The sequence below is a fragment of the Arvicanthis niloticus genome, chromosome 3 (genome assembly GCF_011762505.2).
Source record: "Arvicanthis niloticus isolate mArvNil1 chromosome 3, mArvNil1.pat.X, whole genome shotgun sequence".
NCBI classification, from domain to species: Eukaryota; Metazoa; Chordata; class Mammalia; order Rodentia; family Muridae; genus Arvicanthis; species Arvicanthis niloticus.
Genome location: NC_047660.1, coordinates 51,902,834 through 51,922,021, shown reverse-complemented (window position 1 = coordinate 51,922,021; position 19,188 = coordinate 51,902,834). Strand labels below are relative to the sequence as shown.

General features: G+C 42.9%; 1 long non-coding RNA gene across 1 annotated transcript; it reads right to left on the bottom strand.

The window, feature by feature from the left end:
- Positions 1–4,507: 4,507 nt before the first annotated feature.
- On the bottom strand, positions 4,508–17,853 carry LOC143441582 (uncharacterized). The gene is made up of 3 exons (XR_013109143.1): positions 17,462–17,853; positions 16,667–16,768; positions 4,508–6,698 (listed from the first exon to the last, which is right to left on the bottom strand). It is a non-coding gene; the product is annotated as an uncharacterized LOC143441582 (long non-coding RNA).
- Positions 17,854–19,188: the final 1,335 nt, after the last annotated feature.

Here is a 19,188-nt window from a genome sequence, read left to right as displayed (position 1 = left end):
AATTAATGAAGATTCCCTTTCCCTCCAAAAAAAAGCAAAATAAATAACTAAATAAAGATAATCAATAAAGCTGAAAAGTCTATCCTTTGAAACTAAAGATGGGACTTAGGGGTGCAGGTTGAGAGGTAAAACTTTTCAAGAAAATAAGAAAGTCATAAATAAATAATATTATAAACTGCAAAGGGGACTGTCTGTATAATATTTTTAACTATCAGTACTAATATTTTTAAACTTATATAAAATGGGCAAAGTCATAGAAAAGTTTTTACCTAACTACAAGTTACTTAAGGCAAAATTGAAAGTGTTAAAAATCTACATTTGTTAAAGACATTTAGACAATTATTTAAAAAGAATTTGCCCACACAAAAGTGGTAGGCCTGGGCTGGAGAGATGGCTCGGTGGTTAAGAGCACTGACTGCTCTTCCAGAGGTCCTAAGTACAATTCCCAGCAACCACATGGTGGCTCACACCATCTGTTGTGGGATACAATGCCCTCTTCTGGTATGTCTGAAGACAGCTACAGTATAAAATAAATAATTTTTTTTAAAAGTGCTAGGCCCAGGTAATTTTACAGGAAACTTCCACAGACCCTATCCTGACAGTAAAAGAATAATGCAGAGAAATCGTTCTAATTTTAATTCTGTGAGAACACCAAAATTCTCTTTCCATACATGGCTTAACGTGTTTGAAGAAAGAACTACTACACTTATGAATAAAAACACAAACCTTGTAAATGGGGGAATTTGAAAAATAAATTCAACAGTACATGTAGACAATTAAAATGGAACCAATTAGGGCTTAACATAAGAAAGCAAGCAGGTTTAATAATTTAAGAAACCAGGGCTAGCAAGATATCTCAGCAGGTAAAGGTGCTTGCTGTCAAGCCCGGCAACCTGAGTTCAATCCCTGGAACCCACATGTTAGAAGGAGAGAACAACCTTTATGATCATCCTCTGTCTTCTATACACGTGCGGGAGTGAACACACATACATACATACACACATACAAACATACACACATACACACATACACACATACACACATACACACATACACACATACACACATACATACATTCATACATCATACATATGTCTTAAATAAATCCCTACATAAGGAAGTTTTCTTTAATTATATCATCTAATGATAGATATTAAAAATGTACCCAATAGGATCCAATTACCAACATATTACAAGCTCTTAGCGAACTAAAATAGAACTTCATGTAAGCAGATAAATGATTTAATATTTTTAAAAGCCCCAGAACAAACATCACCCTAAATTAGAAAACTCTAGAATTATTTTCTTTATGATCACAATATCTTACTATGCGTAATATTGAATAAGCTAGTTTAGCCAATGTACTGAGGCATAAAAAAGGAACTGCAAAAACTGAATACAAAACAAAAACTTAATATTGTTTACAGACAACATTGAAAAGTAAATCTTCTAAATTACAGAACTGGTTAAAATTAAAATATATAGATAGTTGAGCATATTTTTATATGTGTTTGCATCGGTTCACTTATAGTCAAAGGTTACTTGCATTTCTTGACAGTGAGAGCAAACTAGAAAGTCTAAGTAAAAAGAAGGTATCTCTTATAATGTTTTCTTACACTGAGAAGTTCACCACAGAAATTTCTGTTCCAGGCTGAGGTATGGATTCAAAGTAACCCCAATTAGCATGACAAGAGTGTGAAGAATTTGATAACTTGATGAAATGTATGGTTTTTTTTTTTAACAAAAAATAATGTGGATACTTTTGAGTAAGAATTATCAGGAGTGGGCACATGCCTTCTTCAGACAGAGGACATTTTTATGAAACTCAGATCACGCATGCAGTGTCATTAGCACAGGAACAGACAAACCAATTACAGAATAAACTAGAAGAACTAGAAAAGATTAGGAAAGAAAACTGCAGAGTGGTTGATCAGTGAAGAGAACTAAGACTTGTTTAATAGCACTGAGCTCATATATATATATATATATATATATATATATGTATATATTTATACATACATACACATATGCATATGCATGTGTGTGCATGCACACATGTGCACACACACGTGCATACACACACACACAAGCACACATATACATGTATATCTGTAAGCCACTGAGCAAAGCAGTTTGTGACACAAAAGTAGGTGAAAGATGCAAACAGGCATCCAGAACAGGATGTCACTGAGCCACATTAAGTTCATCGTTGGCAATCTAGGGGATATCAATCAAGGCCCCAAGGAGGGACCATTAAACACCCACTTAATTAGCTATAAATGACAAAAACCAGAGAGAATGTGAGGTCACACAGTCTCCATACACTGCTGTAAGAGTAAGCTGACAAATGCATTCTGGGAAAACTATCTCTAAAGCTAAACATTCATGTGTCTTACGACCAATAACTTTACTCCTCGGCACATCCCAAGAGAAAGCCTTGTGCATCTACAACATAAAACACATGCACTGTTCACAATAGCAAAAGCCTGAGCTAATTACAAACGTTTTCAACAGAAAGGTAGGTGAGTAAACTGGCTCATCCCCACAAGGAAGAGCATATTACACATCTAGAACTATGTTGCTATAAACAATAAGTTTCAGAAGGCTTCTAAAATTACATTTACTGTGATGTCATTTTTAAAAATCAAAACCAATGAAAACTACATATGTGAAGAGATGGACACTATACATGGATTCTTATGAAGGACAAGGAAAGCCATGATGTGACTTAACATAGAAGACATGCTATCAAGTAGTACACAACAAAGCAGAAAGGGACACGGGACCAACTGGCTATATGTGGGTCATATTTAACATCCTGACTTTAATTCTGAGCTGTAGTTTCAAAGATGGCCATTGAAGAATGGAAGTTAACAAATACACATTGAGCCACCAAGGGATCAACTGAGACTGTATCACAAACTCAAGATAATTTGATCATAAATAGGAGACAATCTGAAGGCTTTATAAGTCTGTGAAACGGTTGTACCCACCAACTCTGAGATGAAGGAATCATTCTACATCTGAACAAGTAGCCGTTTGCCCATATCAAACACAGTGTGGCCAGTGGGGCAGAGAATGTACATTTTCAGTTGTGTTTAATGTGAGCTCGATAACTTGGAGGTTTAAACAGATGCATGGTTATGAAGGACTTTCAGTAGGGGAAGAACATAGTAACATTCAGGGATTGGCAAGAAAGTTGGCCTCACTTAAATAATCAGGAAGTCTCCAAAAATAAAATTGACCAAAGGCATAAGTTTGTGGAAAATCCAGCTCAACATTCCAAACAATGTAGCATATTTTTTTCTTTCTTCCTACTGTCTTTCTATCCAGAGAATGTGAAAGGTTTTCAGCTCATTCACCCAAACTTACCACTTACAGTATCCATCCACCCATCCACCTACCCACCTACCCACCATCTGTTCTCATCCACCCACCCACCCATCCATCCATCCAACCATCCACTCACCCACTTACTCATCCATCCATCCATCCATCCACTTACTCATCCATCCATCTATCCATCTGTCCATCCATCCATTCATCTATCCATTCATCCACCTACCCACCATCTGTTCTCATCATCCATCCACCTACCCACCATCTGTTCTCATCATCCATCCATCCACCCATCTATCTGCCTATACATTCATTCACCCACTTACTCATCCATCCACCCATCTACCTGCCTATACGTTCATTCACTTATTTATCCATCTATCCAAAAATCTACTTATCCATTCATCCATCTACCCACCCATCTATCCATCCACCCATCCACTTACTCATCTACCCACCCACCTATCCATCCATCCACCCACCCACCTATTTATCCACCCACCTACCCACCTATCTATCCGTTCATTCATTCATTTATCCATGCAGCCAGCCAGCACTTATCCACCACGCCATCATTTAATTTTATTCCATTTCAATAAACAAGCAAGAGTCTTGACAAACAAGCCAGTTTCTCTTCTTTCTTTTTTTCAATTATTATTATTTGGGCAGAGACTGCACATTTGAATGTATTTGCCTCCTCTTGTTAATGGCATCCTTCAATCACGGTTTAGTAGCTTCCAAGGGAGAAGATTAGAAGTGCCAAGGGAATTGCTCACTCCAACCAGGAAATGTGGGGTTTTTAGTTCAAACAGGATTGGAGGGAAGCTGGTAAGCAACAGCTGAGAAGATGAAAGATCAGATCAACGCCTCCCTTTGAAGTAAAGACTCCTCAGACTGTGAGAATAACAGTCTTCATTACTGCCAGAACACCGAGTGGCTGCTCTTGCCACATGCTTTAGGACGCATCATAAAATCCATAAAAATATCAACAAGATGCTTTCAAGTGACACAAAACAGTTAGAGTGCCCTATTTGCAGGGACACTGCTGTTTAAAGGCAATTTGCTGGATTGCTTTCCATCTGGGACCAAGGCAAGTGCCTTCCCATCTCTTTCTTTCCCTCCCTTTCTTGCTTGCTCCCTCCCGCCCAGCCTCAAGTAGAAACTCTGATTTTTAATGTTTCGTTTCTGCCTTCCTTTGAGGGCCAGAAAGAGAAAATGAAGCTTTTCTTGGCTTGCTTCTTAACTCCCCTCAGAGATTCACAGACAAAAAGATTGCTTTGGGAAAATAATAATGCCAAATGAGCATTAAAATAATAAATGGGTTTTCTGGAAATTAGGTTCTCAGAGGTCATGCAATTAAAAGTTAGGAGGAAAACACACCTCAGGCTTGATTGGAGGAGACAACGGAGAGCCAGGGCAAATATTTCCACCACACTTAAAGTTCCATTCAAGGTTTTAAGTGTGGGAGCAAGTTGATTAATCTATTTGCATACTTCCAGGATTTGATAACAAGCCAGAATGCAGCATAATTTCATAGGCCTTGATTATTAATAATAATGTAGAGTGTGATTAGAGACTGAATATCCAGGGGTCACAGCAGGGCGCCAGGCAGACATGAGTCAGCAAGGCAACATTATTTGAAAAATAACAAACAAAGGCTTTTTGCACCTGAGATGTGTAGATGGCCTTCAATTCCCTGAGTGTGGATCTGTCAGCCTTTGCCATCCCAGTTAAAATCAAGGAGCATATTTCTTCATATGGGCTACATCTTCATATTCAGGACCCTTAGCAACAAACTGAGCTCTCTTGAGGGCTAAGTTTACTCATGGCTCTATTGGTGAGATTCTTTACAATATCTTGGTCACTGTGTCTCTTCACAGCAATAGAAACCCTAACTGAGACACCTGGGCTCTCTTTCACTGACTAAGTGAGTCACCTCGCCAAACCTGACAACAATGAGGCCTGAGCATTGCTGGGTTCATACAGAACAGCAAGTACTACGTACTAGAAGCTACATGCAATTTCTTCAGCCTATATTGGTCCTTGTACCTATTCTTTAACTCACTATCAACATTGGATCTTTACACCAATCGGGCATACCCTTTCATCTGTAATCTGGTCCCCAAAATCTTTCTTCTTAAAGTTGGGAGATTTTGAAGAATAAAATGTAGTGTCCGACATACTTGGCATTCAAGCTCTTGCATGTTTTATTCCAAAACCAAAATTCCAGCCCTAATCTTTGGCTCTCCCAGCCTCCAACAAACGCCTTCATCTGGAGGCACATCTCTGACTTCTGCAGATGGTGGACCCTTGGCTGGTAAGAACTCCTGGGCTGGCCTCCTGTCCAGGCCACAGCTTGCCTCTTTAGGAACCTCTCTTGTCATTGTCATCTACTGCCATTAATTCTTCTCTGCCCTCAAACACCATTTACCCATAGATGCACAGAATTTGAGATATGCAAGACCTTTAAAGAGAATTTAGCTCAGCACTTTCTAAAATCAAGGTTCATACTTTGTCCCTCTGACAAAAAGGTGATTGAAGAGACAGTGAGAAGCCACCTACGTGAGTTATCTCTCTTGGTTATTAACAATGTTGACTAGCAAACTGGAGATTCTGAGAGTTTTTTAAGAACATGTGGTTAAAATATTAATCATTTTTATAACAAATGCATGCATCATAATATAAATCTGTGAAATAAATTAGTGTGTGACCAATAAAGTTATAAGTAGGAAATAAATTAATAATTTATTCACAATTAATACATTATTAAACTATTAGAATTTGTATTTCTGAGACAAGTTTACCTCTGGTTAATGTTCTATACAACTATTATTCCCTACTACTCTTTTTAGAAAATGTTGATGTAAACTAAACCCTTCATGTTGTGAATCATTACTGAGACCCAGAAGAATCTGGTGGTTTGTCCAAAACCACCAGTAACTGTGACTGAATGGAAAGAGATTCGGAATTCAGTGTGAGAACCATTTCATTCATGTAATGAGGTATTTGAAAGCAGATAACCAAAACTCATCTGGAACATCAATGTCCTCATGTGTGAGGTGAGAACTGTGCTGCCTTCGTCTCAATGTTCTCATGACTGAGGTATATAATTTTATACAGATGCATTGTTATTGTACTTGGGACATTGGGGCTACATGTATACCTACTCTGTAGACTGCGAGCCCAGTGATCAGTGTCTTACTTCATACTGTCTTCCAAGCTTTCCCTTCTGTTATTCACATCAGCCTTGTGCCACCTTACCAGCTGCAAGTCCTTTCATGTCTGTGTCATTTTCAGGGTAGATAATGTACCTTCTTTTTTCACAGCTCCAAGCACAATGAGATGTACATAAGAAGTGCCTGTAAAGCAATACATTGATTTTTTTTCTAAAGCCATTTGGAAAATGATATCAGTATACAGAAAGCAAAAATTATAGAAAGGCGTTAATGCCTAAGACAGAACACAAGACAAGCTGTTGCCCTAAGACACGTGTATTCATGCAAAAGAATTTCTAAGAAAAGGAGATGATTTAAAGTTTCACCCATGGAGTAAAGGAATAGGAATGGAAGGGGACATTTTTTGGTTCTCTTTCTGAAAATGTTTGATTTTATTTCATGAGAAGTCTTCACAGTGTGAACCCTCTATATATAGCTCCAACATACTTTAAGTAAATCCACATTTGCATGTATACGTTCTATAAAAAAGATTCATGCTGACAGCTATAAATCCCTGAAGGGTTGAGAAACATTGAGCTTTCTTGTTTTCTTGGGCAGACATGAGCAAATGTCTATTTACCTCAGCTAGGGAACTGAGAATAGACAAGAGAAACAGGTCTACCCTAGTGAATCAGTGAATTTATTGGGGTTACTTACAGGACCATGGTGTCACAAAGAGAGCTGCATCACCAAAATGTTATTCTAGTATGGGTGACAACCCATGAAAACTGCATCCCCACAGCTCCCTGCACAATTTGCAGACATCTCAGCTGCTTACAGAGTCTGCTAGGCACAGTGATTCTCTCTTCTTACATAACCTTTGCAAGGGCCTTGTAATCCTTGAAAGCTTAGCAACTTTCTGAGACTTGTAAGTTTTCTTTACTTCCTGGGACTTGTAAGTTTCTTTTCAGTTTATAGGAAATAGCTCAAAACAGTGACAAAGGAGCCAGAGAAATAAACTGACTTAGGGAGAATAGACAATAGATGTTTAGGGGTCTGGGGACATAGTTCTGTGGTAAAGCACTGTCCACTGTGTGCAAGGCTCAGTCTAAAAAAAACTATTTGGTCCATCTGTTACTCTTACACATGTATGAATTACATTGTTATGGGGAGAAGTGTCTGATCCCAGCTACTCAAAGGCTGTCTTGTCCTTCTTGGCACTTTGAAATGCTCTAGAATGTATAAATAAAGAGCATACCCAGCTAGATTAACACTTTGATGTGAGGCTTGGCTCAAAACCACATAGAACCCAGGCCCAAGGAAGCACAGTTGGGACACCTGCTGCCTTTTGACTCCAGAAAACAAAACCCAGTTCTGTCTTCTTACAGGGAGATGGGTATCCCGCATGTGTCAGCCAGAGAAAAGCTAAGTCTCCTGACGTGGCAACCACTCTTCTGTCTACACTTGAAGAATTCTATTAGTAGAAAGTTAATTCCAAGACAAAGAGGTGTGAGTGTCAACAGCATTTACTAGCTGTTCCTCTATTCCTCTTACTAATGTGCCTTCAACCAATAATCTTGCCCAACAGTCCTACTCAGTAACTCAAGTCTATCTGCATTGTAGTAGTCTGCCTTTGTGTGGGTGGAGTCAAATGGCTTAACAAAGGTTTTTGTTCACTTCTAGATGGCAGGCAATTCAGCTTGGTCCTCAGAACCCTCAAATTCCGGGAATTCCCAACAATGACTAGAAGTTGGAATAAGGGAGCAAACCTATTTATAATTATAATATGTCCTAGGGGATCAAAAAGATCCTCTAGCAGTGGTTCTCAACCTGGGAGTCATGACCCCTTTGGGGGATCTACACCTACAACCATGGGAGAATACAAATATTTACATCATGATTCATAACAGTAACAAAGTTACAGTTAAGAAGTAGTAGCGAAAATAACTTTATAGTTGGGGCACCACAACATGAGGTATTAAACTAACTGTATTAAAGGGTCACAGCATCAGGAAGGTTGAGAACCACTGTCCTATAGGATCATATTTCAAACTGACCAGCTGATATATCCATGTGGGCTTCACTGGTACCAGCCTATCCCCTACTCTTGGCAGTGAACATTGCTAGTACCAGAAGAGTCAGTCATCCCACTTCCCAGAGACGGTGAGATGAATCCAGTCCTCAGAATTCCACTGCTACCTTGACCTTGGCATTGAGGAACTTGGAATATCCTTAAAATATGTTCACCCCAAAATGTGTCAAGCTGGTATAATATTAACCAAAGGCAATAAGTTGGATTAATTTCAGGTTAACTGGCTACTCTCAATGACAGTACACTTGGTAATAACAGGTCTTAGAATTGTTAGAATGAGGAGGAGAGACTGTACAGGTGAAGATGCTGAGCCTTGGAGTCTCAACCCAGAAGCTGATGAAGGTTACACAGCCATTCAGTGGCCGTGCTCAGCCTGGACCCAGGTATCTGCTCCTGGGGCTGAGGTTAATAAAGACAAAAGCAGGCTCTTCTGGTGGATCTGGGGATATTTATGTTGCTTGGGTTCCGGGCTAAAGGGCTATCTCACCCCATAGTGCTCTTCTGTCAGTCCCTGAAAATGGGACATGAAAATAGATTTGTTCAAATGATAACCCTGAGATTCTAAGCCTGAGCACCTTTTAAAATGAGCAAGTGACACAGGGCCAGGTACGATGCAACCTCTGCAAATGAATTAATTAGATTTTTCAAAAAGAGCAAGCAGGCACGCTGTGGTGTTTTATTACAGTTTCCTAAGTGGTAATAGAAAAAGAGTCACTTGATTTTAAATTCTTTTCCCCGAGGTATATAAGAAACAAGCAAGACAGAGACTCCCCACCCCACCCCTGCAAAATGATTTGTTGTTCTTGTTCAAGAATCTGTGTACTCAGAGACTCCCAAACTTGCTTTGAAGTTGAAAGGGAGAAGAATTTGTAGGGTAAAGAGCCCCAGCCATACTGTAATTGAGAAATGTGGAACATCCTCAGCTAGCACTGTGCTTCTACACTTCTGTGGATCAGAAGGTCGAATCATACGTAAGGAAGGCACTGAACTTGATCCTGGCACTACCTTCTGGGTAGCCTACCACCTCGTTCCATAAGAAGCTTGGTCTTGGAAATGTGTGATGATAATCCTGATTGTCAATTTGACTGGACTGAGAGTCGATGAGACTTGTTAGGCACACTTCTTGGTGTGTCGACCAGAGTACTTCTTGGGATGATCGGCATATGGGACAGCGCCTAAAGGCAAGAGACCTGATGTGGGCAGTGGAATCTGGTAGGCTGGGGGAACCAAGGGAGCAAAAACAAGCGTAGGAGAAAACCCACTAGCTCAGGCTTGCTCTATGCCCCTCTGCTTCCTGGCCGACACAAGACGAGTCACTTTGCTTCACTCCAGGTTCCCATCGATGGAACCAAATGATCAAGGATTTGGTTCAGGGATTCAGTTCAAGGGTTCCTCTGAAACCAGGAGCCAAGATGAACCCTTTCTTTCATTTTCTTGGGTGTTTTGTCACAGCCACCAAAAGCTAACTAAGAAAGCCAGACCCGAGTCTAAGCATAACATTCACATCCTTTTCCACATATACCTTATGTGTATAACCTGAAGGTGATTTCATTTTGTATTTTGAGCAAACTGAGCTCTGTCACATGAGATCAGGTGAGCATCACACAGGCTCTGAAAAAGTTTCTGATTTTGGAAGATTTCAGACTTTAAGATTTCAGACTAAGGATGCTCAATCATATACATTGACAAAGGTGAGTTAGACAGTCTACCATTCAGGAGATGATGCTAGACTCTGTCACGGGGAGCAGGGCTATAGCCTCAGATATGTAAGAAATAAGGAAGGCAGGGTCAATAGCAAGACATAGATGCCTGAGGACATACCAACATGCTATCAGCCCACAAGGTGCTAGGAAACACATTCAGAGATGAAAGCACTGGGTATCACCTAGACAGTCTCGCCCTTGATAAAGTCATGCTCTTCACTGGGGACCCCAGATGTAAGTGAATGTGGGTCTAGAAGTCAGAGTCACAATTTGAGTTTTGACGTCATGGAATGACCTTGGACAATTTACTATTTACTCTCTGTGCACTTTCCTGGCCTCATCTGTAAAACGGGGGGTGATGGTATTAGCCACCTCTTAGGTTTCTCACAAGGACTCAATGAGTAGACACAGAGAGCCATCATGATAAAGCCAGCATGAGAAATGTTCCCCTCTGTGCGGCAAGTAGACCATGCCACCAGACAGAAGAACTGGTAAAGTTGAAAAGTAGGTTCAAAACCCTGGTGAATCTCATAATTGAGGACTACGAGCTTTGGAGCCAGCCCTAGGCAAGGCTCTACCAATCCTGGAACACATAACCACATGACACCCCACTATGAGAACCATGACAACCAGTCATGTAGCATAAAAACTTAGCGTTCTCCATGCTAATGAGGTATTTAGATAGGCCCTGAGTGTTTAGCCAATGCCCCTCCCTTCCTGGGCATCCCTTCCTGAAAAGGGTATTTAATCCCTGAGTGAGACATATGCATTCACATCCACCATGAATAAAGCAGTTTGGAAAGGCAAGGACCCATCTCCTTCATCAAGGATTGCTGTTCCAGTGGGGGTGGGGGTGGGATGGGGCCTTCATTGTAAAAAGCTGCACCTAAATCTCCTAGAGAAGAAGGCCTTTTCTCTTCTAGTTACTCTGTACTCTCGGCACTCACTCAGAACCAGACTGGATTCCACCCTGGTCCTGGCCCAGCCATTCCTTTCCTTCCTGGCACTGGAAGACCACTGTTCTCAGCTCCTTGAGGTCCCCTGCCATGTCTGGGTACACAGGAGATTTGAGAATCACAGCATCAGTCCCAGCCCCTGCTGTTTCTCACCAGAGAAACAGAGGCTGGAACCCCCTATCTTGGCCTCTGTTCTGCCTTCCCTAAGCAGTATGCTGGACAGCGCTCTGGCATCTCAGTGGTGAGGCAGTCATCCAGCCCAACACCTCTCTAGGTACAGATGGTCCTCCACTTACAACAGAGTCGTGTCACCAATAGAAGATGTTCTAACTTGGAAAATCATTAATATACCTAGCCTACAGGGCAACAGAGCTGCACAATGCACTCTCAACTAGCTGCTACGTCTGGGAGCCCAGTGTCACCAGAATATGTCACATACCAATATTTCAAGAAAAGATTTAAAAAAAGAACATTCAGTTTCTACTAAATGCAAACATTTTTTCACTATTATGAACTTGAACATTTCTAAAGGTAACCATCAAAAGTCAGGGGCCATATGTATTTGCTTTGGACTGGCTGAAGAATTTGTAGAACCTGACAGAAGAGAGAGGGTGATAGAGACAGACAGAGAAGGTTGTATTATATTGTAGAGGGATTTCAAGTCACAAGAGCACATTGTGGTCAAATGGACATGTGTACACACAGACACACACACACAAAGTGACAAGAAGCTCACACATCACCCCACCCCTCTTTGGTACAAGGGAAAAGAGAAGGAAGAGGAAGAAGCCTGGATCAGTTGAGCACACCAAAGACACCGGGAAAGTAAATAAAAAGCAAAAACAAAAACCTTCTGGAAGTGATTTCATTTATCTGAAAGTAATTAGGTAAATTTTTACTGTGGGCACAAGAGAGAGCTTAAAAGCTAAATACAGTTCAATTGCTGAGGGAAAAAAAAGTTCTGTTTTGCACAATTGAGTTTGTGACTGCGCATGTCATAGCCATGAGCAGGAACAAGGTTCTCACTGTCTTTCTGATTTCAAATCCTGCAGCCCCTTCCTCTGACTGACCTTCTGCCCGGACTGTTCCTTGCCTCTGCTGCCCCCTCCCCCCAATCGTGTCATGGTAGTGAGTAACGCCCTTCCTTTTGAATCCTAAAATGGGCCCAAGATCTCCTCCTCTCGTCTAGATCAGCAATGGATCCTACACAGCAGTCAAGAATGGTGACCTTGAGGTCACCACTAAACTTCAGGAATAAAGTACTCGTGATGGTACCAAGCTTCATGAAAACAGAGATTGGAACCAGATTTTCTTTCCTAGGGATTAGAGCCCCACCTATTTTGTAGGGATTTGTAATGCATAAATGAGGTAACATTTGTAAAGTACCAGAGATTGGTGGACAGAAGTCCAGGGCAAGGAAATGTCTCAGTCACTCTTATTCCTTGAGGCAAGGCCTATCAGTCAATCTCAGATCTCACAGACACAGCAAATCTGGCTAGTAGTCCCTTTGCTCCGGGGATAGGTTTACACATCTCAAGGCTAGGGCTATGGGTTGTTGCCATGTTCACCCAGCATTTCTGTGGCTCCAGGAATCTGAACTCTAGCTTACTCACTTTGGTGGCAAATGCTTTAACCACTAGATAGTCTTCCCAGTCCCTAATTTTCATCTTAAATAATAAAATAAAAGGCTGGCATGGTGGCAAATACTTATAATCCCAGAATTCAGGAGACTGAGACAGAAAGATCTAAGTTCAAAGCTAGCCTAGGCTATATAATGAGACTTGGTGTTAAAATAATAATGATGATGATGATGATGATGGCGGGTCTCAGGAAAACATTGTTCCTTTGCAATAGTTATTTCTTTGATTCTAAGCTTCCTGATGCTGTGAGATACACACACATGGAAGTGCATAAAAAGATCTATGAGCAAATGAATTTACACTTACCCAACTTGGGAAGGCTCAGGTGAGCTACAATAGGTTTTTTCCCCAGTAAAACTGATGAGCTTTGGAAGAAGGCTCTGGAAAGATGTCAGAATTCCCATTGACGAGGGCATTCCGTTGTTCTGGAAAAGTCAGAACCTTGCCCGGTGTTAACTTCCTGCTTCTCAAAGTGTGTTCTTAGACACCCAGAGTCACCACCTCTCTGGACATGCCTGTTGGAAACAGAGGGTGTCTGGGCCTGGCTGACATCTACCAAATCCAAATCTTCAGTGAAATATGGCCGCTGACACAGGCTGTACCTTTCAGGTTTATATTGTGAAGCTCCATGGAGCCTATACATGGTAAGACCTGCTAGAGAATACTCTAGCTGGTAACCAGGAGCTCCCCTATCTCTGGCTGCAAAACCTTTGGCAGTCACTAGGCCTCAGTTTCCCCTCTGACAAAACAGGCTAGACAACCCCCAGCTTCATTCTGAGTAGACACACGTGGCTTCCATCCAACCCTGCTTCAGCTTCGTGTAAGCCTCAGTCCCTCCGCCGCCCCCCACCCCCCATCCCCAGCCGGGATTCCCCAGGGTGTCCTGCTGAGGAGTCCAACCCAGGAGCGACTGAATCTGGCAAGGGCTAAAAAATTAATTCCCTTCAAATCAATAATTTGCAATTAAGCATGGAAGACACTAAAGCCAAGGGGGGCAGGCTTCTGGAAAGAGGACAGCTGAGCACTGCCTGCCTTTGGAAAGGGGGTGGGGCAAGCCCTAGCTCCAAGCAAACAAATGAACATTCAGTTCCATTGTTCAGGAGGAAGCATGCACAGGGACTAAGTGGTACTTGAGGAGTGAGAAAACAATCAAGATGTCAGCAGGAGTCAATGCCAGGAGCTAATTTGGTTTCCACTGGGCTCTTTGCTTACACACTTCCTGTGCTCAGTGCCCTATCCCAGGACGCCAGGACACTCTGAAGTCTCTAGACCAGGGTTTCACAGTGCACTGGCTGCGGACAGCACCCAGCTCATGAAAGAATTGGAAACCTGCCTGGGTTCCCTCCCCATCCTCAGCAGCAAGTGTCAGACCAGCCTGGGCGAACGCCAGGCGGGCAGTGCCAATGTGGAATGCAGAAGACAGAAGCAGGCAGGCTCACAGAGCCAGGATTGCATGGTGTTTGATGCTACACAGTGATAGCTTCAATCCAGGGCTCAGAGCCATCCTGTAGGTCTCTAGAGATGTGCAGAGAAATGCTGAGATGCTCGAAACAAAACTGAAGAGTGCTTAATTTTAGCAATAAATGAGTGCCATGCGGGGCTATGGGGGAGGGTTGGGTAGGAGTGCAGGTGGGAGTTGGGGTGAGGGTTGAGGTTGGGTGGGGGTGAGGGTTGGGGTGGGGGTGAGAGTTGAGGTGGGAGGTTTGGGGTAGGGTCGGGGTAGGGGTAGATAGGATTTAAAAACAGCAAGTGCTGCAGCTCTGAAGAGGCAGGAAATTCAATGCATGAGGACTGGGAAACAAAGCCCAGATCTTCTGCATTTCCCCAAAACCACAGTAAAATGAAGGCAGGGATGCCATTTTTTTTTCCCTCCCATAAGAGTTAACAAATGATTCATCTGTGAGTCATTATAAATCAGTAAGACTCCAGAACAGAAATGACAAGAGAAAGGAATAACATTTATTAAGACCTGCTGCAGGGGCCTGGGAGATGGCTCAGTTGGTAAAGTGCTTGCCTTGCAAGCATCAGGACCTGAGTTTGAGCCCCAGAACCTAAGTAAAAAGCTGGCTGTGGTAGCATATGCTGGTAATTCCAGCACCAGAGAGATGGAGACAGACAGGCCCCTGCAACATACGCGGGCCAGCCTGTCTGGACGACTAGACAAGCTTCAGGCCAGTGAGAGACCCTGCCTCAAAAAGGAGTGGACAGTGCCTGAGCAACAGAATGAGGTTGCCATGTGGCTGATGCCTGCCTGGCCCCTCTACACTCACAAATGTGCACATGCACACACACACACACACACACACTCATCCCCACAGTGACTACAGGGTCTAGTGTTCCACAGGAGTACTCCCTCTAGTCTTCATGGTACTTGAAGACAAACTTAAGCATTACCCTTCTTCTCAAGGCAAGAATGTTTTCTGGCAAGGGCTTGTTCAATTCCAAAATACAAAGCAAGCTCTGCTCTCTGTAAAGCATTCATTTAAATATGGAGCTAAAACAACCAACCAAACAAACAAACAAAGCCTGTGAGACAGAGCCTCCATTAAAAATCTAGTCAAATGTGCAAGTGGAACACTAGGCTTACTACAGCGAGTTTTGAGCATCAAATCAGTAGAAGGACAGTAAAGGACGTTAGAGTCAGAAGAAGGCTCAGGAGCCATGAGTGTTGAAAGCCATCTGTTGAGTCCGCATGGTTTGAAAGGCACAGGGAGTGGCAAGGCTGCCCCAGCAGCAGAGGGCAGCTAGGCCAAAGTATAAAAACAGGGAGGGGAGGGAGGGGAGGGAGGGGAGGGAGGGGAGGGAGGGGAGGGAGGGGAGGGAGGGGAGGGAGGGGAGGGAGGGGAGGGAGGGGAGGGAGGGGAGGGTGGGCCTGTTGGCTGTGTAAAGACCACATATCCTTACTTTTAAAATGGTATTTGAATGAAAAAAAAAAATAAAAGGAAAAGAAGAACATGACTGCTCCTAGGTGCGTTGTAGGAGGGGGTTATTATAGATAAAAGGGAGGGTATAGTTAGAGGCAGGGTCATCTGGGAGAGTCCAGAGTGGACATAACCACACTGATGTGTGTCATGTGGGGAGACAGGGGGAAAGGAAGGGAGGAGGGAGAGAGGGGGACCAGGTGCAGCAGCCAGAAGGCCCAAAGATTCAAAGAGAGTAGGTAACCAAAATGGTTTTATTATATAGGGAAGAACAGTCTAGTCTCCAGGGCTGGAGAGTTCAGGGTAGGGGGGCAGGGTATGCCAGCCATGAGAGCCCTGTAACAGCTAGAGACTGACCTGATGGACCAGGAGAGCCTAGTGGCCAGCATCTGCTTTGATATGTTAAAGAGGCAGCTCAGCCATTTGTTCTGGTTTGAAACCTAACAATATTATGATGATCTTAAATGAAAAAAAAAAAAAAGTTGGCTCTGAAGACCCATTATTCAAATCTTTTCAATTCTGAAAGTGTCTCTAACCCTACAGTATCTTTTAAAGGACCTTGTAATATCCAGTCACTTTCTCGTTTGCCTTGGATGGACCATTGCAAGGTATCTACTCTAGTTTGCTACATTGCTGAGATATCTGCCTTCCCCAGACAACCTGGTAACTGGATCCAGTCTCTTACTGTGCAACAAGGAGGCCTGGGCTCCGTCTTTCATCAACTATATTTGTTCGACTAGATTGACGTTATTGCTCTATATTCACCAGGACATTCTTGAGAAAGCTCCTAGGCATTTCCTTCTAATTAACTGGAGTTGTTTCTTTTGCTGCCCGAGGAACCCTGAGGCACCGTGACTCACCTGCACATCTGCTCAAATCCAAAACCAGTGTCACAATAGGGAAGAAGAAAAAAAACGGGGCCAGAAGTCACAGCCCTCTCTGCTTAAGTTCCGTCTCTCTTCCTGGTTGGATAGAAGAGAAGGTAGGTAAGACCTCTCTATTCTATACCCTCTTCCCTCTAAAAAAGGAGAGAGAGACATTCCATCTTCAAGGAGAAAGCCTGCTATGAAGTGCTTACACTCCAGAACAATCTATTAGACTGCTGTTCTAGATAAAGACTAGAACAGGCCACAGGGCACATGAATGTTGTCTCAGCACACATACACCCACGTTGTGAGGTGGTCCAGGATCAAGGTCCATCTTCTTCCTCTCTCTCTCTCTCTCTCTCTCTCTCTCTCTCTCTCTCTCTCTCTCTCTCTCTCTCTAATCAGTGGAGCCAGAGAAGCAGCACAATGAGCTCCATGCTCACCTCTGAAGCACGTTCTTCTCTGGCTTGTTTCTGCTAAGACTCCTGTTGTCCCATTGCAGAGCTGAGCTCTGAGACTTATATTTGCATGTTGACATGAAAACAGGGGAGTCCACACAACTGGTTTATTTTTGAGACCATGAGGCCCTGACTGAAATAAGCAAACATCCAGAAAACAGACTTAAGCTGGCCACTGGAGTCCTACATCAAGACTTGCAGGAGAACTGATTGGTGGTATAGGTCAAGGCAGAATTGCAGTATTTCTGCATACACTAACCATATATAACAGCGACTGTTTTCTAACACAGTCTCTTAATGAGACTCAGTCTCCATGATGTCCAGTACTCACCTGAAATAATCAACTCCCAGGACAATGAGGAAAACTTTCTGTTCCCAATACTCTCAGGCACCCTTCAGTGACTGAAATCACAGAAACATAGACATATAGACACAAGGACATACACAGACACACACAGACACACACACACACACACACACACACACACACACACACACAGACACACACAGACACACACAGACACACACACACGCACACGCACACGCACACACAGACACACACAGACACACACAGACACACACACACACACACACACACACACACACACACAGACACACACAGACACACACAGACACACACACACACACACACACACACACACACACAGACACACACAGACACACACAGACACACACACACACACACACGCACACGCACACACACCAGCCTCACACAAATTAGATTGAGACATTTCTGGAAAAACAATCCCTGGTTCTGTTTCCATGGAAGCAATCTCACGTCCCCAGTGGCAGCAAATGGCAGGCAGCCGGCGGTAAGGGAGCTCCTGGGGCTGCTATGGGCCTTCTCTTCTTTGCCAAGCCAGCAGAGTGGGCTATCGAAGAGTGGGAGGCAGGGCTGAGCCTCACCAACAAACCCAAACCTCCGGGGAGACAGTGGACCCCAGCTGTGCCCCCTCTTTTGGGGCAAATGTACATCTGGGCATTCTGGGCACAGCTCCAGCCAATCAGCCAGGCTGATCCCCCTTCAGCTTTACCACAAAAGGCTGCTCGCTCAGAGCAGATGGTTGTGCTGAGCCTCTGCCTAAACCAAGATGGAGGCCACCCATGGGGCTGGAGCTGTAAAAACAGTCACTGCTCCAAGTAATACCTCCTGGCTTAGAGAATGGCCCTATCCTCCCTCAGCTCTTAGAGTACCCTAACTGTGCTTCCTGCTCTACTGGTGGTACACAGGAGAAGTTGAGGTAACTCATGGAAGAATACTCTAAGTCTTGGCTACATGGTGACTATGCCTGTTTTAGAAAAAACATGATATATGAGTTTATGGGTAATTACAGCTTACTTTAAAACTTAAGGAAATGTGAATGAAATTTCTGCATTTCTTAAAATTAAATAGATGATAGAGTAGATATTTATAGATATAGACCAAAAAATGAAAATAGGCACAAATAGGGCTGGTAAAATGACTTAGCCAGTAAAGGTGCTTGCCACCAAGTCTGACTACCTGAGTTCAATCCCCAAGACCCACATGGTTAAAAGAAAGAACCTGTTTCTGAAAGTTATTCTATGACCTCCACATGTGCTCTATGGTAAACATAATTATGTATGTGTGCACGAACACACACACACACACATACACACACATTGTAATAAAAATAAAATATTTGTAAAGGAATTACAAGTGTGTGGAAATAAATCTTGAGAAATTTTAAAACCCTGAATGTCTTCTTTTAGGGACAGACAACTGTCTAAGAGGAAAAATTCTGGAAGTGGCAGGGTGCGAGATGGAAGGACTGGATAGGGAGGGGACCCCAGCAAGTAAATTCTTCCTTAAGGACAATCAGAGTGGTACGTCCCCTTTGCCTGTCTTATACACTCCCCAATATGAATCCCAGGATATTTCAGAGGCTCTTGGCAGCTTCACCAGCTTGGATGCACACTTCATTGACCTCCAGTTCTAGACACTTTGCCTGAGCTAGTGTCTTTCTATTGCTATGATAAAACAACATGACAAAGGCAACTTATAGAAGACAGGGTTCA